The sequence below is a fragment of the Euprymna scolopes genome, chromosome 7 (assembly GCF_053919585.1).
Source record: "Euprymna scolopes isolate OS-2025 chromosome 7, ASM5391958v1, whole genome shotgun sequence".
In the NCBI taxonomy this organism is placed as follows: Eukaryota; Metazoa; Mollusca; class Cephalopoda; order Sepiida; family Sepiolidae; genus Euprymna; species Euprymna scolopes.
Window position 1 is genome coordinate 143,030,816 of NC_136488.1, and position 25,119 is coordinate 143,055,934.

At 33.9% G+C, this 25,119-nt stretch overlaps 1 protein-coding gene and 1 pseudogene across 3 annotated transcripts in view; both read left to right on the forward strand.

Annotated features, from left to right (window-relative positions):
- LOC145280015 (tyrosine-protein kinase yes-like) overlaps positions 1–25,119 on the forward strand; it is a 414,499-nt gene that overhangs the window by 164,020 nt on the left and 225,360 nt on the right. The window contains exon 2 of one of the 3 annotated variants that reach the window (XM_080131654.1): positions 3,308–3,354. The exons of the other annotated variants lie outside the window; for them this stretch is intronic. The gene's annotated coding sequence lies outside the window, so the exon portion shown is untranslated. The remainder of the gene's footprint in view (positions 1–3,307; positions 3,355–25,119) is intronic. 3 annotated transcript variants of the gene reach the window in all.
- Positions 7,597–7,715, forward strand: LOC145280398 (5S ribosomal RNA; annotated as a pseudogene).

Below are 25,119 nucleotides of genomic sequence, written 5' to 3' on the forward strand. Positions count from 1 at the left end.
AAAATATATTTAATGACCGGGCAATGCCAGGTGGCCTTCTAGTCATTAAATAAAAGCTGTAGTAGAATGCTGATATTCGTTAAGATGCACTTGATTTTAATGTGTTTCAGTTTTGTTTAATAGTTTTAAGGCCTATTAATGTTTCCCTCTTTCTCTCTCTCTCTCCCTTTCTTTCCCTCTCTCTTCTTTTTTCTCTTCATTTTCTCTCTCTCTTTCTCTTTTTCTCTCTCTCTTTCTCTCTCTTTCTCTTTTTCTTTCTCTTTCTCTCTTTCTCCCTCGCTCTCTCTCCTCCCTCGCTCTCTCTCCTCCCTCGCTCTCTCTCCTCCCTCGCTCTCTCTCCTCCCTCGCTCTCTCTGCCTTCGCTCTCTCCACCCTCTCTACCTCCTCCCCCTCTCTTTCTAACATTACTTTTCCTTTTGTTTAAAAGACCTCCAGTGGTCAGACCTCATTTGGGGGCTATGGGGAATGTTGAGTGGTCTCTTATTTATCATTGCTCCCGGGTCCACTTTGGTTCAAAGTGGTAATACCTGTCAAGACATCTGGTGCTACCAGATCAGGCTGTCTGAAGATACAGGCTTTCTGACCTAAAATACACCAAACATTGATGTTATTATTTTTCCTGTCCCTTTGAAAAACTCAATCATGTTCTGCACAGTCAAAAACAAGAATTTTTTTTTTTTTACAAAACAACCAAACGAAACACCACAGATAAATATCTGAAAATATAAAGAACTGGAAGCATAAACACTTTTTCTATAATGACTCGATTCGGCATTAAAAAAAAAACACCTGAAAAAGGTTGATATGTCGTAAAACAGTCGACCAATAATGTATGAAAGAATGTAAGCTAATACTTTGAGAGCAGATAAGGTCAAATCTAATAAAAAGTGGTCACCCTATAAGCAAAACCCTGACATAACGCACAATCTGTGCATTGACATCATAGATAATGTTTCTGACCTTAACCAATACAATTCCCACAAGCATTTATGAAAATTAGACTTTTATAGTTACAAATGAACCACTTATATTTATTTATGTATACTAGACGCCCCCCCCCCCGTTTTTAACAGGCAAAAGTTATAGACCATTGACTAGGATGAGTGTTTTATGGTAAATTGATGGCTGAATATGATTAAATTTTTGTTCATTTTCTTATTTATCTGTAACTGTGCAACCCGACAGATACCATAATACTTAGTCTGCTGTGTAACGCATATACAGATATGCATATGGCGGCTGCATGCAGATACCGAACCATGTGTGAAATGATGTCACAGTAAAGAAAAAGACTATAAAAGAGACAGAGCGCGTTAGAGAAGACGATCACATTTGAGAGGACAAGGATCAGAGAGGAGGAGCACGAGCACGTTTTATTCTCGGGGGAAAGTACCCGGAAATAAATGTTACAAAAATAAGAGTAGAGTTATTACTTGTCCTATGTTCCTTGCGACGTTCTCTGCCTACAACGTGTTGGGTCTGTGTGTGTAAACGTGTGTAATGTTACATCTGCATCTAATCATAACAGCAATCTATGTAGTAGGACATTGACACCTCTCTGCAAGAACTGCAAGAACCTAACATCTTATCACTCCTGATATACAAGTGAATGGAATAAAGACCTGCTTGTGAATTCGATATTCCCATGAAACTTTTTCCTTCTGAAGGAGGCAGTTAAGCCTGCTTAGGGTAAGTGCTGCTTCGGTACGGTTGTGACCCAACAAGTCGTTGGTAATTGAGTAACCGATGATAATTGTACGTCTCTTCAGTTTTTTTCTGAAGACTATTCCAGTTAAGTAATATAAATGAATATATCTTTTTGAACTTTGCAATTTGGGATAAAGGGCACCGAAACTGTACCATACCCCTTAAGAAAAACAAACAAATTAAAAAAAAACCCATTAAGATTCAAACTTTACTGGACCCATCCTAGAAGAGGTATTTTTCTAGAACATATTTATTTATTATTATTATGCATGGATGTAAATTTTTTAACAGCAGAGCATATATATATTACAATAGAAAAATGCGAGCATGAAAAGTAATATGGTTAAGCTTAAACATGGAAAAGAAAAGGACAAGATATTTTAGTAAAAAATATAAATTTATAACTTCAAATATTGCAGTATTAAGAATTGATTATATAATGTTAAATTGAATTTACAAAAAAATCTTAATGCTGCAATATTTTAAGTTATAAATTCATTATATTTTTACTAGAATATCTTGTCCTTTTCTTTTCCATGTTTAAGCTTAACCATATTACTTTTCATGCTCGCATTTTTCTATTGTAATCCATAATTTTTCCAGACTGCCAGTAAATTCACTTGTTCTTTGTTTAATTTCAGTCTTATTTTTTTGCTCCATAAATATAACATACACATGTAAAACAATGTAGGACACCCGTTTGCTTTAAATAAAATTCCTCTAATTATCTTCCTTTCATTCTTCCATTCTCTCTTTCACTTGTTACTTCTTTTTTCGTGACAGCAGTGAATTAGTAGCAACAGTAGTCGCTGAAGCGACATGGTTTCTATGGAAACCAGTCATAAATAAAGTCGCTTACCTCCGAATGAATGTTTACGATTTTGAACACCAGTGAATTTATCATAACTTTTGTTTTACTGAACGAAAATTGTAAAAAAAAATTTTTTACAATATAGCTGAGAAGTTAGTCTATAAACTGTAATAATTGTTTGAAATTTGGTCGAAAAATGAGTGAGCGGTGAAGACCACAAGCCGTAATAAAGCTTGTGATCTTGTGAAGAAGTCTGGTTCTTCAATTGTCTATATAAATAAAAATATTATACTCTGCTCTTTTTATTGAGCGCTCTTAGTAACCTCGTTTTAATTCACAAGTTTTCCCTCCTGAATACCTTTTAACTTTAAAGTAAATAATTATATATGACATTAAACTAAATCATGCATACTTATTTTTTTAGTGCTGTTCTTATAAAAAATGGCATCTAATTATTATTAGGAAACCCACATTCCTTAATCCATCCATCCATAGCCTCGAGCCCCTGGAGGGGCATAGGTCATTGTAGATGCTTTTGTAGCGACTGAATTCTTTTTTCGGGGTGAGGGTGCTGGTTCCACGCCCAACCTTCCCAGAAGGTACATACAGCGCCTAGCCTTCAGCCTTCCCAAATGGTCACCCATCTGGTACTGGCCGGGCTCAACGTTGCTTAACTCTGATCTGGCGAGTGAACGTGATTGTGCCGTACATACATTCCTTAATGGAATTATTTTATGTAATATCAATGTGAGTAATATTATTTGTCTTTTGTTTGTTTTTTGTTTTCAGACACGATTTTCGGACTTCTGAGGAGTTGCACATATAATAAAAAACAGGTTTGTAAGGTTATATGGATTTTTTGAAAGACGAATGAAGAAGTTATCATTGGAATTTAGCATTTTATATATATATATATATATATATATATATATATATATATATAAGCAAAGTACCTAGTTTAATCTTGAAAAACACTATGCACGGAGACTATCATCATGTCAGGTTTGGTTATGATCGGTCCAATGATGTGGGCTAGGCTATGACCTTGACCTTTACCTTGGAAAATGGTGTGCACTCTCTCTAGGTGGGGGACCGCCATCATGCCAGGTTTGGTCATGATCAGTCCAGTGGTGTAGACTGTAGGAGAGTTCTACACACACACACACTACTACTACTACTACTACTACTACTACTTATATCTATAATATAAAGCTGAACGTCTGTGTGTGTGTGTGTGGTCATGAATAGACTCCTATATGGTTGACTATTATAGAAAACTGATCACATATAATGATAGATGTATCGAGACACAAGCATGGGTATGTTTGATCTGGCATAATGATGATTCATTAAAATTGTGGGGTCTACGTACGCGCCTGGTCCGCAAAGTATGGAAATAAAAAATTTAAAAATTTTAAAAAGAAAACGTTTACAAGTGTTTTTGATATAGATGTACATAATACTTTGATAAGTATGCTTTAACTTAAATAGGGATGGGATAATAAAATTGTGGGGTCTGCATTCGCGCCTGGCTTCCATAGAATGGAAATAGGCACAAACTTTAATAAAGACTTTTCATATCTATCTGCGTAAGTATACTTTGATAATTATGTTTCAGTTTGAAGAAATATGGTATAAAATTATGGGGTGTTCGTTCGCGCCTAACCTCCATAGAATGTAAATATGTCACAAAGTTTAACAAGGTTTTTTAATATAGATCCACAGAATATTGTGATAAGTGTTTCAGTGTGAACAGGTATGGTATAATAAATTATAGGGTTTATCTATTTTATTTTTACTTTCATCATATTTTGCTTTGGTTTTGATACCCCCAAATTCGAAGCTATCTCTTTACAACCCTTCCTTTTCATAACCTATCATACTTTCATAAATCAGAGTCCATTTTCTGTAGGCTGTTTTGAACCCAGTCAACGACGGGTACTTTTGCTAGTATATATATATATATATATATATATATATATATATATATATATATGATTATATTGTTGTTTCCTGGATGTAAATCCATTGAAACTCTAGTGATTATCAAAAAGTGCTCAATCACAATCAGAGTGTAATTGTACTGTATTTATTTATACAAACATTATTGGCTATATATGGGTATACATGTTTCTGCTGTAACTCCTTTAGAGAAGCATCAAAATTTGGTCTGAAGATATTAGTTACAACAGAAGCATATATGCACATACGTAGCCAATAATATTTATGTAAGTAATTAGATTTTTTTTAGACAAGAGCAATGAAATAAAAGATGTAAATTCTGTCACTTTTTAGTAATTATTACCATATTCATTTTGATTGATTTATTTTATATATTTTTGTTGTAGAGAATTTCTTTGAACTGATTGCTGCATTCAAGTAGAAATAATTGAGAGAAAATAAATCGAATTTTCTTTTTGAATGCAACGCTGACTTTATAAAATGATTTTTCATTCTTTTCTGTTTTTTATTTTAAAAGGGTGGATTTTCTTTCGTGATTGGTCGGATTTTTTTTTTTTTAACGTATCTAAAGAATATAAAGCAGGAAGTTTTTTGTGCAGTGGTATTCCAGCGTGACTCATTAAGTTTGTAGCTTTGTTATTTATGTACAAATACTCTGGGGAAAATTATGACTCCACAATTACTCCCCCCATTTATGGAGGATTAGCAACTTGTCTACAATTAATTGCATACAATGAATTATATTTGGCTATCTGAAACCAAAACTATATTATTATATTTTAATGTGCAATTCAGTTTTGTTTCAGGCCTCCAGTGTAGAGAGATAGTGTCGTATCTATTCTAAACCATTAAAAAAAAAACAAGTATTATCTCCTCCTATATATTTTTTAAGGGGGGGGGGTATCGCATCTGTTCTGTTCTTTTAATACCATCCTCCCAAACCTAATCTACTTTTTAGTGGGGAGAAGAAGTATAGTGTGTGTGTGTTCTGCTGTCATGAGTTCATCTTCCAGGTATTACCTCCTCCTTTGAAGAGAAGCAGTGTAATATTAACTAATAGTGAGACCTGTGGAAATTCCACAGTGGCATCTTTCGTATATAATATATTGCTGCTGGGCATTCTGTGAACGTTCAGTATGAATGGAGACCTCGCGATATTATTGTAGCCCTTTTGTTAAAATTGTAAAAATATTTATCTAAGTAATCTGGTTAATGTAGTGTCAGAATCTATCTGGTTATAAACGGTTTATCTCCAATATCCTTATAGGAATCTCTGACATATTTCCATTGTATGGACGCTCAGCACGAAGGAATACCCCCACGATACCATTATACCATCTTTAGACGGAACAGATACTACCCTTGGATTCTAGCCAGAACACTATGATATATTGTAGTTTCACGTATGGCCTAAAAGAGATATCATTTATTATCATTTAATCATTTTTTTTACATTGTGTGTCTGGGGATCGGGAGATCCTATTTATTGGAGGGGAGGGTGGAGGGTAGTAACATGCCGCGAACATTAAATTAGTGTATCTATATTCTAATTTAATGTTTGTGGTATGTTGTCGCCTTCTGTTTTCCATTTTAATAAATAGGATCTCCCGATCAAATAATTTATAATCTGGAAACTGTGACACATGTACGTACGTACAAGATCCTATGGTATCTATAAATATAAAAGCGAAAATGTATGTATGTATATGTGTTCACTTTTTCTGTGTGTCTACAAAAGGCTTCTTTCAGAGAAGCGGTCGGTCAGTTCACAACTTTTTAAAACTTTTTATATCACATATAAATCGTAATATCTCACAGTTAACCACGAAGCTCGCCTGTCTATTTTATTTGCTCGATTTTGGGAAGATAAATATTCAATATTTGTCGCTCGCCGCATGTGGGTTAGTCTTTTTCCTATAACATCTTGGGGGGGAAAAAAGCGTTCAGCAGTAAATGAAATTCCCTCAGTCAAACTTGGCTTCATTAACTCATTAAAACGAGCACCTGCTAAATCCAAGTAATTAAATAAATTCAAGCATGTTTCCGTAAGCATGTCGCGGTGGGGCAATTGTTAACGTTGCACGTTTTTTTTTTTTTTCACAACTTTGCCTCAACGGTTCGGGTTCGATCCTCATACTTACTTTTTTTTTTTCTGTGAAGGAACACAGGATTTTTAGGAACGAAACCTGTATTCACATATATTACAGGCAAAGTGAGTTGAGTAATACCATTGCTCAACGGTTGGGTGTGTGTACCCGACCTGCTTGGTCGCGTGCCAGACTCAGACTGCCGGGCACCGGTACTCGATACCGGAAGTGACGTCACCAAAGGAAGTGACGTCATGAGATAGTCCATTAATCCCATGGAGGGGCGTCTCCAACAATAATGGTTTGAATTAAAGTTTAAAATGCAAAAGTCAAGTATCATAGTTAAATTTTGCTCTAAACAGAAACCTACCCTTTTGAGAGTGATTTATACATTTTAATTTTATTGGCATTTTACAATCAATAAATATAATTTGTATCTTTAGTACCAACAATGGAAAATTAAGTTTTAAACAATGCAAAACTAAAAAACTAAGCAATTAAAGGAATTATTTTTGGTATCGGAAAATAAGAACTAATTTTTCTAATACTGATATTGCGAAAAGTTACGATTTTTCTGATTCCGGTTAATCGTCGTAACACTAGTTTTAAAGATGGCAGGGTCTCCACAGCTAACAACCGATGCAGAAAGATCTCGCCACACTTCAGCAGTTCCGAGTTATTCTATTTCATTATTAAAAAAAACAAATTTGTTTCTTTTTTTTTTTTTTTGTTATTTTGAATTATATATAACTAGCAGGTACACCTGCCATTGCCCAGTAATGCTTGAGACTACGTGTGGATTTCGTCTCCCACCTCTGAACCCCATATCTTTTTTTTTTTGTTTGCTTAATACAAGGGTTGCTTCAAAAATAAATCCTAGTGTTTAACTAAAAAAATTGAAGAGCTACAAAGACAGGAGTCGTACCATTAAAACGAGTGAGTTTTTGTGCTCCAGAATTTATTTTCCTACATAGTCACCACCATTCTCAATAACATTTTTGAATTTCGCTACAATAACAAAGTTCAATTATATACGGGATAATCACGTTGATACACCGGTTCCCGTCAGATCACCGAAGTTAAGCAACGTTGAGCCTGGTCATCACTAAAATGGGTGACCAATTTGGGAAGTCCAGGTGCTGTATGTAGGACGTCGACACCTTCCTGCAAAAAGTTGGAAAAATCTAACGTTGTCATCTCCCCTAACATACATGCAACTGAGGACCGCTTGTGAATTTCATACTCCCATGAAACTTCCTCCTCCGGAGGAAGCCGGTTAAACCCTGAATAGAGTTGGTGCTGACTGCACACGCACGCACACACACACACACACACACACACACACACATTCTCAATACACTTTTATCAAGAATTCAGTGACGCCTCTCTGATTTCGGTACACTTCCATGACAAAAATTGCTTTCTTAGAGTTTCACACCGTTAGTATCTGCAACCGAGATAAAACTTTCAGGTCATGAATGTATAAGTTCAGTCATTATAGCAATACATTTTGCAATTCCTGTCTGGTCCGTTCAGGTAGAATAAAAAAATAGGAACCATTACTTTTGGAGCGTCCCTCATATAAATAATTTTATATTATCAAGTTATAAATTCAATAAAATGAATTAAAATGTATTTGGGTTGATGGATGCCTAGTGGGAATGTCGAACCCACACTAAAATCTTTTTTTATTACTTTTGATGAAACAGGTATTTTTGTACACAATTGATGACGTAACAACCTAATTTTAGCACAGTTAAAAAAAAAAAATAATAAATAAAATGAACTAGCAGAGAGACCCGACATTGCCCGGGATTGGATGAGGATCAATGAATGTTTCACTCTCCCATAATTTTATTTTCATCAAAATCGGTGAAATCACTCATTTTTCAATCAAATAATAATAAAAAAAAAACACTGTCAGGGACATAAGGTACATTTGTGTGAAATTAAAAAAAAAAAATTGGCACAGCCGTTTAAGAGTCCATAGTTAACTCACACACACACAGTCCCTTTTATATAATAGTACAGATGTGAATTTATTTTTTCACCATAGAACTTATCAAGTTTCAAAGTGATTCCAAGCAAAATCATAAACTTTGTCAAAAAAGTTGGACTCTTCAGTTGAGTCTTCTTGAGTTATAAATAAAAAACCAGTCCAAATACTGTTAAAAACCAGGCGAATATATGTCAGCCTATGTCACAGTAACATATATTGAGCGAGTTTCTAACAGTATTTTGTCTGTTTTTATTTTTTATTTATAGCTCATCTTCCCAAACTTACCGCCTCAAAGACAGAGTCGGCTGCCATTTTAAATTTTCCAATACATCGGTAAACACTGTATGTTTTTCGAGCTGAATAAACATGTTACATTAAATATAAATACTAAAACGTATCCAGTGGGGTAGAAAAGTAACTTGTCTTGCCTTTGATAACATTTATTTGTTCTATATTTGTTTTGTGACAACTTTTTCGAATCTATGTGTACAGTAAAACAACCCCCCCCCCATTTTCAATAGGGAAAGGCGCATGCTTAGAGTAATGATGTTTTGTAAGAGTTGGTGTTTTGCATGCATGGACATAAATTTTATTTAAAAAAAAAAAAAAGATGCAATGCAATGATCGAGGCAGATGGAAAAACGCGGTAGCTGTACGAAAATGAAAGATTCATGTGTGGTTTGCGTTATTTTTAAAAAATTTTTTCTAGATTGTGATAGTGTTGTTCCGTCCGGTATTGTTTAAACAGGAGTTGTTCCCAAATTTTAGACCCTTATGGACCCCCTCCCCAGTTTCTTACATGTTTCCAATAAAAAAAAAAACAACTTTTCTTATACCATTCAGGACCTTCGTAATATGTCAAATATGTCATTAGAGAGGGCCATAATCTACCCTCTTCTTTCGCTCCTCCCACTTCCTGACCTCTTAGCTCACTTTCAGGTAAAACGATAACTTCTTTTTCTTTTATGCACCATAATAATTCAGCTGAGTGAAAAAGAAAAATATACATTATTTTAGTGTTCAAATAAACCTGTAGTCGATACATTTTTTTTTTTCACATAAGACGATTGCATCATCTTATGTGAAAAATAAAACAAAATCAAGTGCAACAATTTAAATCGTCCTGAAAGAAAAAGTACATCAATAAAACAATAATTATGACTAGCAAGACCTGTGGAAATTCCACGGCGGCATTTTTTTCATATGTAATATATTGCTACTGGTCATTTTGTGAATGTTCAGTGTAAATGGAGACCCTGCGATATTTATTGTAGCCCTTTTGTTAAAGCTGCAAAAGTATTTATTCAAGTAATCTGCTTAATGAAGTGTCAGAAAATATCTGGTTATTACGGTTTATCTCCAATATTCTTATAGGAGTTTGTGACATATTTCCATGGCACGAATGGAAACCTCACAATATCATACCATCATTAGATAGAACAGATACTACCCTTGAATCCTAGCCAGAAGACCAAGAAGATATATTTTAGTTTCACGTACAGCCCAAAAGGTGCATCATTTATTTATTTAAAATTATTATTTTTTTTTTTTTACACTGCATCTTCAGTGATCGGGAGATCCTATTTATTAAAAAGGAGGATAGAAAGTGATAACTAGGGCTAGGACAACAGCACATTCTTTTCATTGTTTTGATTCTCGAGTGTGTATCCGTTAATATCATATGCTTTTATATAGAGTGATGTGGTTCTCGGTTGATTAACTGTGTCCGATATATACTCGAGAGCAAAACAATGGTAAGAATATGCTGTTGTCATACTAATCATTTAATGTTCATAGTATGTTATCTTCTATCCTCCTTTTTAATAAATAGGTAGGATCTCCCGATTGAATAATCTGGAAACCGTGACACACTGACACACGTATGTGTGTACGTTAAAGGTACTATGGTATTAATATATAGATAATGATGATGATGGTAATAATAATAAAATGATGAAAATAATTAAAAAATTAATTAAATTTCAAAATAATTAAATTAGATTTTTTTTCCCTCGGTGCAAGTGTTGTGTGAATTTGAATTTACAAGTTTAAGAACTGGCAAAGTTCAATTCAAATTTAAAGGACGCTTATATCGAGGGGAATAAATTATCTAATTCGTTTCACGCAATCTGTGTGATTCTTCTGATGGGAACAATTAAAACAAAAACAAAAAAAAATAAAAACAACAGCAACAACAAAACAATCACCATTAAGGTTAACAGACTTTACTAGTGACACCATACCACAAGAAAGGCAAAAGATAATTGAAAAACAAAAAAACAAAAACCAAAAGAAAAACCCATAAAATGCCCGAGGATGAAACATCTTCATTATTGTACCTATTTACAATGCCTCCCGACGGGACAGTTAGACACCAGGGTCGTTTTTTTAACGTGGAGAAAAGGTACAAAAATAAAAATTGTTTCAGTCGTGAAGGATTTCTCCTCCACTGAAAGAGAACGAGAAATGGAAGTACCGCATCTGAAGGACAGATACTACACTTTGATCTTGGCCAAAAGGCCAAGGTAGCAAAATTCGAAAATTGAAATATTGAATTTCAAGTGAAACCAAGGTAGCTACTGAATTGTCATGTCACAGTAATGAACATATCCAAAAATTACGAAAAACGATAAAGGTGAAAACTAATTATTAATGAAAATAGGTTTCAGAGACAATTAGCGAAAATTAAGTTTTGCAAAAAAAAAAAAAAAAAAAAAAAAAAAGATCAGAGAGTTGGAATCTTAACACAATGGGAGGAAATCTTTCCTGAAAACTGAAAATCATTGACTAATTTAGCAAAGCTTGATTTTCGATAATTGTCTTCGAAAACTGTTTTCATTGATAATTAAATTTCTATCTAATTGATTTTTGTAATTTTTTATATTTTCATTACTGCGACATAACCATTGGTTTCATTTGAAATTCAATATTTCAATTTTTGAATTTCGCTGCAATAACAAAGAAGAAACAAAAATTCTGCTTACTATTGGATTTGTAAACTTAAAAATTCCAATAATTTAATAATAATAAATATGTAATAAATAATAATAATAATAATAATAATAATAATAAAACGAACAGATCCTGAATTGGAAATCTTTGGTTAAAAACTGACAACAAAATAAGATGAAATGAAATAGAATAAAAGTAAAAAAAAAAACAAAAAAAACGAGGTCATAAATCCAGAATCAAATATCTATGGGCACAACTTATCAAAAACCTGACAAGAACAAGTTACAAATTAAAACTGAATACTCAAACACAACTCACGATGACACCCGCACTCTCTTAGGGACTAATTTATCATTCAACACCTTTGTCTAAGAAAAATAGCCTATCATAAACTGAACGCAAACTGAGTCATATAAAAATTAGCATATTCAAGTTAACAATATGTATAAAAGTTTCATCATCTTTGTATTTTTCTATAGAAAGTGCAGATACGATCGAGTGACACCTGTTGCACTTGAGTCATCCTACCAAGCGAAGAATTTCCAGTCATTTGAAAGCAGCGGAGATATGGTTTTAAGGAAAATTCTACGAATCTCATTGGCAGAAAGGAAGACAAACCGAGAAGTCGTGCATAAAGCAGAGAACAGCAGATTACTACTTTAAAGTACTTTAGCCATTTAATGTGGGCAGACGACTTGGAAAAAAGCTTGACTTTAGGAAAAATTGCCGGAAAAAAGAGCAGAGGAAGATAACGAGCAAAGTTCATTGGAGTCTCACCAGGATCATGGGAAGCATGACTATAGATCTCATTAGAAAGATGGAATATAGAGGGGGATCAGAGAGCTATTATTGTCTGCAATAACAGACCTGATACCTGAAGAAGTGCAGAGAACAAGAAGTCTTTTTCAAGACAAGACATTTTCTTCACTACCTGCCCATCTCTAAGCATGCATGTTAAGTGTTGAGACATTATGTTGAACAAAGATGGCTGTGAAGAATCAGTGCAGTTCCAATCCTGAGTGTTAAGTAATTCCTAATTACAAAGATGCCGGCAAAGATTTAGTGCAGGTTCATGATAGAGACGACGGCGAACAGGTTGCATCCAAAATTCAACAATTTTTATAGTAACTTTGGAAGTTTCTGATTGGTTGGTTATTATAATTTGTGGTTATAAAAACGATCGTCAAAATCATTGGTGTCATACCCCAATTAGAAGTAAAAAACATTTTAATAGTTGATGCTATTGCTATTAATGTTTAGCTAATAAGGTCCATTTTCTTTAGACGCTTTATGTTAGATCAATTTTAAACCTGATCAATCAATTTGTTTGAAAAAATATTACTATATTAGTAAAATCAAATCAAATTGTTATAGATTTAGTTTTTGAAATCTTTCTTGCCAAAGAATTATTAGCTTGAGGAGGTATATAAAAAAAATTAAAAGAAACTGTTCTTTTTTTTTTTTTTTAAATCTAATTAATTATTTTAAAGGTTTCAATTAAATTACTTAGAATTCTTCTCTGATAAAGTAGTTAAACTTAAGCGTTTGAACCTATCTTTATGATTCAAAGCTTTTGAATCTGTACAGAATTTCAAACGAAACTTTTTTTGGGGGAGGGGCCTGACAAAAGGAGGGTGAACTTATACATTCACCCTTGTCCATTCGTCTGTCTGCACTTTTCTCAATAACTACACCTTGGAATTTTTTTGAAATTTTTCACAAACATTAAACATGATACGAGTAAAAAAGTAACAGAATGGATTTGCCGTGAAAACTCTAGTTGCCCCCTCCCTAGAGATGCCTTTCGAGTTAAAATGGCTAAAATTGACATTTTTGTGCTTATCAAAAAAAATTGATGCCTTTGATTTTTATAAAACTTTCTGAAAAGTTGTAACTAACTGATTTCTATATAATGTTGTTTGTCTATACTTCACAATAACTCTTGAATGTGCCCCAGAGGCTCTTTAGGGCTAATAAAAGCACTTCATTTTTGGGACTATTTAAGCATATTTGTGCAAAATTTTCTGTGCATGTCTAATTAACAGTTTTGCATGATGCTGAACTCAAATTTAAATATGTTAAGGCCTTGCGGACTTTGGGGGCTAAATAGGGGGTGCAAATGATGAACTTAATTTCTTTTTTTTGCATAGTGCAGAACTGAAATTTACATATGTTAAGGCCTAAAACTGCACCGTTTGTTCATTTTCACCAGGATTTGACGTCTTCTGAGGACTTTTGGGGCTAAATGAGGGAGGGGGAGCAAACTTTTTATACCTCGTTCACTGTGCATTCATGGGGGCCCATGCTTGCTTCACTTTTTTTTTTTACCTTTTATTTTTTCTGATTGCTTTGTATTTTTTGTATGGGAGTAGAGGGTAAAGAGAGAAATAGATAAATCGAAGGGAGTCATTGATGGAGAAAAAGTTTTAGAACAGTCGTGATAAGGATGACAAAAATCCTAACCTAGTCAGTTCGGTTCAAAAGTTACAAAAAATGTATATACAGTAGAACCCCGGGATACGGCATTAAAAATTAATAAAATACATAGTATATAATACCCATGCCTATAATCGAATAACATTATAGTTAACACCGTAAGGCGGGGCAAATACCGTAACCAGAGGCCGGAAAAACATCATATTCCACATCGTAACCTGAAAAAAAGACGTATCCTAGGGTCACCGTATCCAGGGGTTGTACGGTATATTGAAACAAAATATAAAGCATAATAATCAAAGAAACTTCTTACCTTGTTTTTCTGTGATTTTATCATGACTATGCATTTTTTTTATAGGAGTAGTGGGTAGATGGAGAAACAGATAAAATCGAGGGGTCAACGATGGAGGAAACGTTGAGAATGGCTGCTTTTATAAGAAAAAAGAAATTTGACGAATTCATATTAGGGGAAAATGGAAATATGCATCCAATCCGGACATTAGTGAAGTGTGATCTGAAAACCGGTTTTCTTTGAAAGGTGAATGATTGAGAAGCAGGCAATACTCAGTTAACAGGAAATGGAAAGTGTTTGCTGTTCATGGATATGTTCGTCAACACCTGTGATCTCCAATTTGGATTAATCCGACTACTATACTCATCTTCTATTATATACATCTCACCTGTCTGTTTAAATGTATGTATGTATGTCTCGCAAAAAACTTTCGACAGAGGCGATGGATTCTGACAAGATCGGTATCATTTTGAAGCTTGACATCTCGGACGGCAAATATCGAAAAATTGGGCAAAAATATTAATTCCTTCACCCTAAACTCGGCCGTTTTGTACAAGGAGTCGATTTTTTTCGCCAACATTTTAGCAAGTCATCATCACCGTTAGATTGACTTCTGTTAATTTCAACGCTTTTGACTTCCGGTTGCGTCAAGACGATATCGGCTAAGACATCAGATTTTCTTTGACTTTCTTTTCTGCCTTTGTATCACAAGTTCGAGCCTGCCTGCTTGGCTACTATCACTTTTTTTCTTTTCTTTTTTTTTGCTCAACACACACCTCCAAACATCCGGGCATCCAGGCTAGTCTTAATTAATTCGCGATTGTATTTTAAATGCATTTGTTCTTTTTGCAAACTGTTATCCTCATCTTTATAGTTGTTGTTGTTGTTGTTTCACCACATTTTGACCAGCTTATCCTCTGGCCTTCTTTGGTTGGTTAACTATGACGGGATAGGAATGCCGAGTTTTGTAACTGTATCTCAAGTAATTACTGCCTTCTATAGTGGTTGTTTCACCATGTTTCGGCTAACTGATACTCCGGCCTTCTTCAGGTGATTAACCGCAACAGGATAGGAATGCTGAGTCTTATAACTGTATCTCCAGTAATTACTGCCTTGCATAGTTGTTGTTGTTGTTTCACCACATTTTGACCAACTAATCCTCTGGCCTGCTTGGGTAGGATTAAGATAATGATCATCTGGAACTGTAGAGATTCAGCGCCTCTGCTGCGCCACGGACACTGAAAAAAATAAAATAAATAAAATACATTTTAAATGTCGCCGGTACAGAGGATTGAATCTTAACCCCCGCCTACCCCAGTAAGTGTTACTAATAACTGATTTTTACAAAGTACTTTATTCACTATGCCTCGGTTTATGTAGTTTTGTAGCAAAGATGGCAGATAGACAGCAGAAAATAAGAATTTGATTACATACTGATGTGGACGGGATACCAACACCATTATGTATCAACTAGCAAAGAAAACCGGTGGGTTTTACCCAAGATTGATGATAGTATGCTTATCAATGCTTGATATCATGTTTAGATTTACATATTTGATTTAATAAAAGGGCATAATAGTTTGCTTGAAGAATTGAAGGTAAATAAGTATATAAATAAGGATGTTTACAATGCAGAAAACAAAACTTAACAGTGAAAGTACATGAACATAAACGAATAATTGAAGACAATATATGCAACATTTTTCTTCAAAAACTTATTTTTCAGTATGTTTCATTTATCAATGAGCAAGGTAGTTTTCTTGAAGCATTGCAGGTAAATAAGCATATATGCATTTAATAAGGCTGTAAACAATGCGAACAAAAAACGGAAAAGTGAAAAAGAAGAAAAACAAAACAAATAACCGAAGAAATTGTATGTGATATACTTCAAAAACTTGTCTACATCCCAACGTTTCGTTTTAGTAAACGAATATAATGTTTTGTTTTTGAGAAAGAGACTTTTCCCCCCGAAATATTTTCTCTGTCTCTAGTAGCAATAAATTAAACATGTACTGAAATATAAAGATCTCCTCAAAAAGACCAAATACGGAGAGAACTGGAGATGTTTGCCATAACCGACCTGATACCTAAAGAAGATGCCTCGTTTTGGAAAATGAACATCTCAAGATGGCTGTTATATTTGTATATAAATTTTAATTAAAATCAAGATTAATCTCATTCATTTTTTTTTTTTTGTGAACAGCAAAGCTAAACGGCACACTTCAATGAACAAATACGCGTATTATGTCGTCTTAAACTAGGATGTCAATAAAATAATTTCCAGTTTAAAAAAAAAAACAACAACTTTATTTTATTTATCCAAGATTTTATTTTCTAAGCATTTTTACTGCGGTTAAAAATAGACAGACATTACTATTAACTCAGCTTAACATTTACCGTGTCTAATCTAACGAAAAACGTGATGGGAGGAAGCGTTCATATACTAGCGTGTATATATACTATATAAATAATACATATGTGTGCGCGTCTGTCTGTGTGTAAATATTTAACTGATAAACTCTTAAAATACCGATCACATGACGGAAATTAACAGAAAATAGTAATCATACACCAAGGACGGTTTATAAGGATTAAAGTCCTTGTTTGAATGGATGAATAACGCGTCCAGAAATATTATTGGCAAGTTGAAATGCAAAATGTTCATTTCAATTTGCCGACTTATTATTTATTTATTTCTACGCATGCTCAAATTGAATCCATTTTTTTTTCAAGTCGTTTAATATCAAATTTTTCTTACTTATCCCTCGATAGCTTAAACGGTAGAAAACGCCGCTGGAGCGCTAAATGTTTTGGTTTCGATTCTAGCTGGTGGCACACAAGTATTTTTGTAAAAATTTTTAAAACTTTTGAAAACAGTACTATATATTAGGTACAATATAATATTCAATGGAGAATTGGCTCTGTAATAATAAATATGAAAACTGCATGAATTAAAATATATTTAAGCGTATTTTACGCCCCTGTAAGGTCAGGTGCACCCCCACCCCTATTTCTAAATATAAATATACCAAAATCATAAAAATAAGAAAAGAAAATGCTATTATTGATGTTATTCAGTTTTTAATTGTTAGACGTATTCAATGTATTCTAATACAAGATTTTAACAACAATAAACTATTTCAGTTATTCAGACTACTGGTTTCAGCTTGAATGTTATTCTTACAACATTTCAGCCGATGTAATCTCTGACCTTCTTCAGATACGTTTTATCGAACTTGGGGAGGTTTTTTTTTCTTTTTTTCCTGTTTTCTTTTTTTCCTGTTTTCTTTTTTTCCTGTTTTCTTTTTTTCCTGTTTTCTTTTTTTCCTTTTTCTTTTTTTCCTTTTTCTTTTTTTCCTGTTTTCTTTTTTCCTGTTTTCTTTTTTTCCTATTTTCTTTTTTTCCTGTTTTCTTTTTTTCCTGTTTTCTTTTTTTCCTGTTTTCTTTTTTTCCTGTTTTCTTTTTTTCCTGTTTTCTTTTTTTCCTGTTTTCTTTTTTTCCTATTTTCTTTTTTTCCTGTTTTCTTTTTTTCCTGTTTTCTTTTTTTCCTATTTTCTTTTTTTCCTGTTTTCTTTTTTTTCCTGTTTTCTTTTTTTCCTGTTTTCTTTTTTTCCTGTTTTCTTTTTTTCCTGTTTTCTTTTTTTCCTGTTTTCTTTTTTTCCTGTTTTCTTTTTTTCCTGTTTTCTTTTTTTCCTGTTTTCTTTTTTTCCTGTTTTCTTTTTTTCCTGTTTTCTTTTTTCCTTTTTCTTTTTTTCCTTTTTCTTCTTTTCCTTTTTTTCCCCTTTTCTTGGTTCTTTTTCCTTCTCTTTCTTGTTTTCCTTTTTTCTTGTTTTCTTTTCCTTTTTTCCTTTTTCTCTTTTTCCTTTTTTTCTCTCTTTTCTCTCTTTTTCCTTGTTTTTTTTTCTTTTCTTTTTTCCACGAGGGATACACTACTTATCAAGACCCGAAAATCACTTGAGGATAATTGTTAATGAGTGATAAATATTCGCAAGACAACAGCATAGTAATAGTTAGTTGTGAAAATAGAGTAGAAAGGTATTTAGGTAGACGGCCCAACAAAAATTTGTTTACATTGGAATTGAAGATGATCCGCTGGAAAGCAAGCTACCGGAACAGTTCAATATACGAACAGTTCTATGAAAGAAACTTTGTTCATGGAATTTTCTGTCAAACTCATGAATCTGTACAGTAGGTTGCTCTCGTTCTGTCAGCCATGATCAGGTAGAAGTCTTAAGTAAAATGTGACTGTATTCTTGGTATTGAGCTGCACTAAGGACTGACCTCCAAAAGACTGTCACTTAGAGCCGATTATACTTTGCGCTTAAAAAACTGGATCAATTTAACGGGGGTATTAATTTTATCTGATAATATTGTGGGTTGTGTTTTCGCACCGGACATCCATAAACAGCAACGACTATTTTATTCATTCATTCATATTGTATTAATCAGATGATTCTATTGTTGGCATTGGTTTCCCCGATATATATATATATATATATATATATATATATATATATATATATATAAAGAAGTTTGATTGGATGTTTTGCTCTCTTGGCAGGCTGAGAGCAGGCTCAAAACGATCTCTTAAATAATAGCGATAAAGAGGTGCTTGTATAGCTAATCAACTCGGGATTAAGTTTTATTGTTTGATTTATCAATTTTGTGGTATATCAAGCCTTTTTTGTTAATTTCGAAGTGCAATAACTATTGTAAACGATTGATTGAACACAAGTTGCTTACTGTAGATGATTTTAAAGATGTAAAGCATCATTCATTCATTCATTTTGGATGTCAGATGATTATTATTGGCATTCGTTCCTACTCCTCCCTCGATATCTTTCTAGTTAGAATTCATTATAGAAAGACAACGGAACGAGGGGGGGGGGCACATGGAGGTTGCCTAAGTAAAAATGTTTCTATGGAATTAATTAGATTCGAACTTAACACACCCAGGCTGTCAGTTTGTGTCGTTAACTACTTAGCCCCCCCCCCATCATCCCCCTACTGTAGTAAGGAGGGGGCAGTAACTTAGATTTATTATGGGTTCATACCTTTCCCTACGGGATCAATATATAAATGACCATGATAGATTTAATAGGATATGAACTCAGTATAGCAAATTCTGTAGTCCACAAGGATATAAGAGTTGTGGATGTTGGGTTTATTTTTGGCAGCTGCATAACTCTCAATTTTCTTTTGTCCTTTAGTTCTCACATTCCATGAGCGATGTTTCTGAAAAAAAAGGGAAAAAGAAATGCTGTTTTTGCTGGGTCAGAATCTATCCATCTTGCACTTATTGTTGACTCGTTTTTTTTTTCTTTTTTTTTTCTTTTTTTTTAAGCTCCTCAAATCAAATGGCTTCATGCCTTGTCTGGAGCGATTTCTATTAAAAAATATAAAAATTAAACATTCAGTCAATTATACACATAATTCTCGAGGCTAGAAAGACATTAGATAGTTACAGGAGGGACCATGTGAAGGTTGCCAACATCCCTAAGTGACTATGTTTCTGTGGAACGGATTGGATTCGAACTTGGCACACCTAGGCTGTCAGCCCATGTCGTTAACCATTTAGCCACTGTCACTCCATTATTTTATTTTATTGACAAGTTGAAAATTAGATAATAAAATAGGAATTAAACTGGTATAATGGGGTTCTGGGATGGGAGTAGACATACACATAAAACGTTCGAGGTACCAACTATTTTATATATATATATATATATATATATATATATATATATATATATATATAAGCTCAAAGATTATTTTGTTTCTATGACTCATCCGAAGACTACGATGTATTCTAAGTATATGACGATGGCAATTATTGGTTGGTTTATCATGTCCTGTTTTTAGAAAGATGTCTGCCTATTGGTTAGTGTGTAAAATCAGCTCTCATCCAGGAAAAAATGGCTTAAATGAATTTTGTATGCATAGGAATCCTCCAATAATAAATGTATTTCATTAAAGATGACTTTTTTTTGTTTTGTTTTTCTATAGAATAACTGGTTAATTTGCTCAGCATTAAAAAAAAAAAAACTGTTTGGAATTAATCAACAAACAATCTGCACGACGACAACGCAAGAATGCAAGCAAAACTTTACAAAATCAATTGACTAGAACCAAAAATAAAACAACACTTCGACTTGGGTCGATATCCTCTTGACTTAATAATAAAGACCAATGTGTATCTAGTTGTATAGAGTATATATTACCCCACTCCATCTGCTTCATTTTTCTATATTTCATTTTCACGCTAGTATGATTCTTTTACTACTTAGTTTCTTTAAATACTTTACAGACAATTATTTTTTCATGCATTTTACTAAATCCTCTCCTCTGACGAAAAAGAAAGTATTTCTTCAAAACTCCGTGGATTAAGAACTTTCATCTCTATTTGGGTTTCCTTTCCGAATAATGTGATTAACTCTTGCTAAAGTGTTTCTCAACATGTTTTATTAAACCTATTTAAACTTATTTGTATATAATACCTGCCCTAAATTTAATTTGAACGGCCTTGGAACTGTTGCTTTCCTCATTATGTCCTTTAATCCTTACATGTTTCTGGCGAAGGGGGAATAAATGCTGTTTTCTGAAATGGGATCTATCCATATAAGACTTATCATTGACGAGTTTTTGAAGCCTTGAAGTGATATTTTCTTTAACTTCTTACATCGAGTGGCTTTATGCCTTACCTGAAGCACTTTTCATTTTTAAAAACATCTGTCTCACCAGACAAAACCATTTCAATCCTTCACGTTATTCCCATAATGTGATGTTCTCTTTGCTTTTTTTCCTTTCTTCTTTCTATACCGAATGATACGTTTTTTCTTTTGCTTAAACTTTCCAGTTTGAGACGTTTTCTTATTTTCTTTTTTTTTTATTTATTTGGTTTTGTTTGTTTAATTCACTGAGACATGGTTTTAGATTACTATTAGTGTAAACACTGACAAAATTTTTTACCATCATTTTCTGATTGAACGTGCACATTTGTTTTTGTATAAGTGATTTTAGTAGCTTTTAATTTTAATTTTTTGCACCTTTACAACTTAAAAAGAAATAAAGGTTTTAGCTGTAAGGTAAACAACTATTATCTTTTTCGTTTTAAAATAAGAGTTAATTCCCTGACATTATGTTAGTTCCTATTTACAATGCCTCCCCACGGAACAGTTAGACACCAGGTTCGTTTTTTAACGTGGAGAAAAGGAACAAAAAAAAAAAAAAAAAGAATTGTCTCAGTCTAGAAGGATTTCTCCTCCACTGAAAGAGAACAAGAAATTGAAGTGCAGCATCTGAAGAACAGATACTACACTTTGAGATATCAAATCTTTTATTCAGGCAAAAAAAAAGAACATGAACAAAAAACTTAGGCACAAGGCCAACTCAAAAGGGGGCAGATGGGGGTCGTTGGTCATCCTTGTCACTCTAGAACTAAACAAAAGTTTCTCTTAGTTAGAATCTTCTTTCACCATAATACCGCATTCGCCCTTCGTACTTGGGGACGTCTTACTTGGCACCCAATTGTTTAAAAGATTTTTTATTTCCATGTAAAAACAAAAAAGATAACGATGATACGATAATTCATTTATGTCGAGGGCAGGCGGGCGGGGAAGACTGCCAAGTCCCTGACATTATGGTAGTTATACTTAGAAATGAGGACACTATTTATCAATGATGTTTTATGTCATGTTACCCGGGGTTGCCTGGATTAGAGTTTCGTATAATATCACATGCAACATCATAAAGAGAGCTGACATGAGCGGCAACCCTAATGTTATGAGCTATATACAGGGTGGAACGATAAAATTGTCGCCCCATAAAAGACGACATGGTTCCATTTCTGTTTGATGAAAATTGGTTTTCTCTTTTTGTTGCAGAACATCTACTAGTTGGCCAGTTATGTACAACTATCTAGAGCAATAGGAGATTTCTATCATGCCTGAAAGTGACACAATATTCCACGTGCGAGATCGCAGATGTGCCGCTGTACAACTCATGTTCTCTACCGATCCAAGTTATGACAACAGGACCATTGCCAGCACCCTCAAATTTCAAATCCGGACAGTTGAACGCTTGATGGCACAGCTCCACACCAAAGTGTATCTAGATGTGCTGAAGAGTGTGGTGATCCCCTGGTGCAATTAGGTGGTCGCTGGCAGACGCTGGATGTATTACTATGACCTTGTACCCTTCTTTCACTGCCCCCAACCTCCTCCTCTGATCTGAACCCGCTGGACTACTTCGTTTAGTCATACATTGAGAACATCACCAACATGACCTCCCATAACACTAAAGCTAGCCTGATCGCTGCACCCGCCAAGTATTCGCTGAGCTTCCGCAGGCACTTGCGGAAAAGACATGCTCTTAGTTCTGGGCTCGTATTAAAGCGGTGATTGGGGTTGAAGGCGGCTACATTGAATAGATGTCAGCTCTACTACATAATCAAATTACCCGAATTGATTTTTTGCAATAAAAGTTTTAAAATAAAGCTGTAGGGTTGTTTTCTTTAGGGCGACAAATTTATTGTTCCACTCTGTATTAAGGAGAATTGACTTGCGCAGCAACCCTAATATTGTCAGCTAGATATATTTTAACTACTGAGCTTCGTAGCTCTTCAACATTTTAGTTTTGGAGTTACTTTTGGAACAACCCTCAGATATAGAGAGACTGACAAACGGAGAGCTGTTACATACTAAATATACCAAAATTCTTAACTTACATTTTATTATATTAAAAAAAAGTTAATGTAAATTTTACATAGGAATACACTTTAAGATTTTATGTAGATCCTCTAACCTTTCTTTCTGTAGGGAATACCCACACACATTTAATTATATATAAAAATGAGAGAAAAGAGGGAGTTACAGTTTCTACCAGGGGCGTTCCAAAAATAATGCCTTCGATTTTTTATTCTGCATGAATGGGTTAGAGGGGATTGCAAATTGCATTGTTATGATGACTGAACTTATGGATTCATGATCTGAGTTTCATCGCTATGTTACAGATATTGACGGCATGCAACTTTAAGAAAACACCCCTTATGGCTGTGTGTCAGAAGCAGAGATGTGTTATTGAATCCTTGGCAAAAGTGCATTAGAATGGTGGTGACTATGTAGAAAAATAAATTCTAACTTACAAAAGGTTGCTTGTTTTAATGGTATCCCGTCTTCGTATCTCTTCAGTTTTTAAGTTAGAAAAAATCGGCGGCTTTACATTGAGAACGACTCTCAGATAACAAAGCAGGCTCCAGGCGCCCATGTGCAGCCATCTTTTATTACTGGCAGAAGTGCATTGAGAATAATGGTGACTATGTAGAAGAATAAACACTGAAGCACAAAATGTCGCTCATTTCAATAGTACCACTTCCATCTTTGTAGCAGTTTTTGAGTGAAAAAAAAAAAAAAGGAGGCTTTACTTTTGGAACTTCCATCATATTTTATTGTTTGTGCTCCTGGGGAATGCTAAGTAACCATAATCTTGTTTATTTCTCCATCTTTCAATGAATATAATTACATCATTTTCATTTTTTTTTTTCTTAGACATTGTTTCACATCGTTAGTCATTCCCACTTTGCTGCGTTTATTTATGCCGGATTCCTTCCAAGAATTACCTTTTCTTTCAAAACTGCAAAAATCTTGACATGTTTCTTTTGTGTTAGAATTTGCTTCCTATTTTTTTTTATTTCACAATGATGCAATGCTCCAAATCTCATTCATGCAATAATCTGAAACAAAATTGAAGACGTTATGTTTCTGAATTTTTTAGTGATGCTATAATTCCAATATTCTTCCCGATTCTGAGGTCCTGGATATGACCTTAAACCATATCCGAGGGTGAGGTCCCAGCATGCGGGCTTTGGGGAGTGTGGAGCCACCCTTTAATTACCATTGCTCCCAGGTCTACTCTGACCCGGTGTGGTAGTACCTGTAAGGGTTCCAACTATGGGTTAAATAGAAACCGACTTGAGAAAAAAAATATATTCTATTAAAAAATTGTTCTTCTGAATCACTGGATTTGGCATTAAATAACCTGAAAAGGGTTGATATACCATAAAACAACCAACCAACCAACCAACCAACCCGATTCTGATACAATTACCGATTCCATACAAAATTTCTGATTCCGATACAACTACTAATTCCAATTCCGATTCTAAATCTCTCAATATTTAACTTTGAAGTTGTTATTTATTCCGCGATTACTGTAAAAACACCTATTAAAAACGTAAAAACCTACTTCTGGGGTGATCTATAGATTTTAGTTTTACTGGTAGTTTAAAATGAATAAATATTGATTTTATTATTACTATCAACACTGGAAAATTTTGTTTGAAATAAAATTAAGAAAACTATAATTAAAAGATCGTTTTTTGGCATCGAAAAATAGGCACAGATTTTTCTGATAACAATTCCGATACCCAAAAAAAGTTCTGATTTTTCCAATTTCGATTAATCGTCCCAACACTAGAATTTTTGGGGCTGAGTATTGATAATTTTGTATTGTTTAAATTATTCGGACTAATACTCTCCTCTTGAATGTTATTTTTACAACGTTTCAGCTGATGTAACCTCCAACCTTCTTCAAGTGTCACTTGTCAAACTCAGGAATCTGATTGTGACTGATGGAATGAGAGCATGCTACTCTTGTGCATAAAATAAAGGGTTCCGTTTGAAATTCCATTCAGATTTCCAAATTCGACAGAAAGATTCTGGAGTTCAACAAGATATGCCTGAAGAAGATCAGAGGTTACATTGACTGAAACGTTGTAAAAATATCACTCAAGATGAGAACAGTAATCTGAATAATATAAAGAATGTGAACATTCAAGACATCATTATTGTTTGTATCATATTAAAGCTGGGTTAAT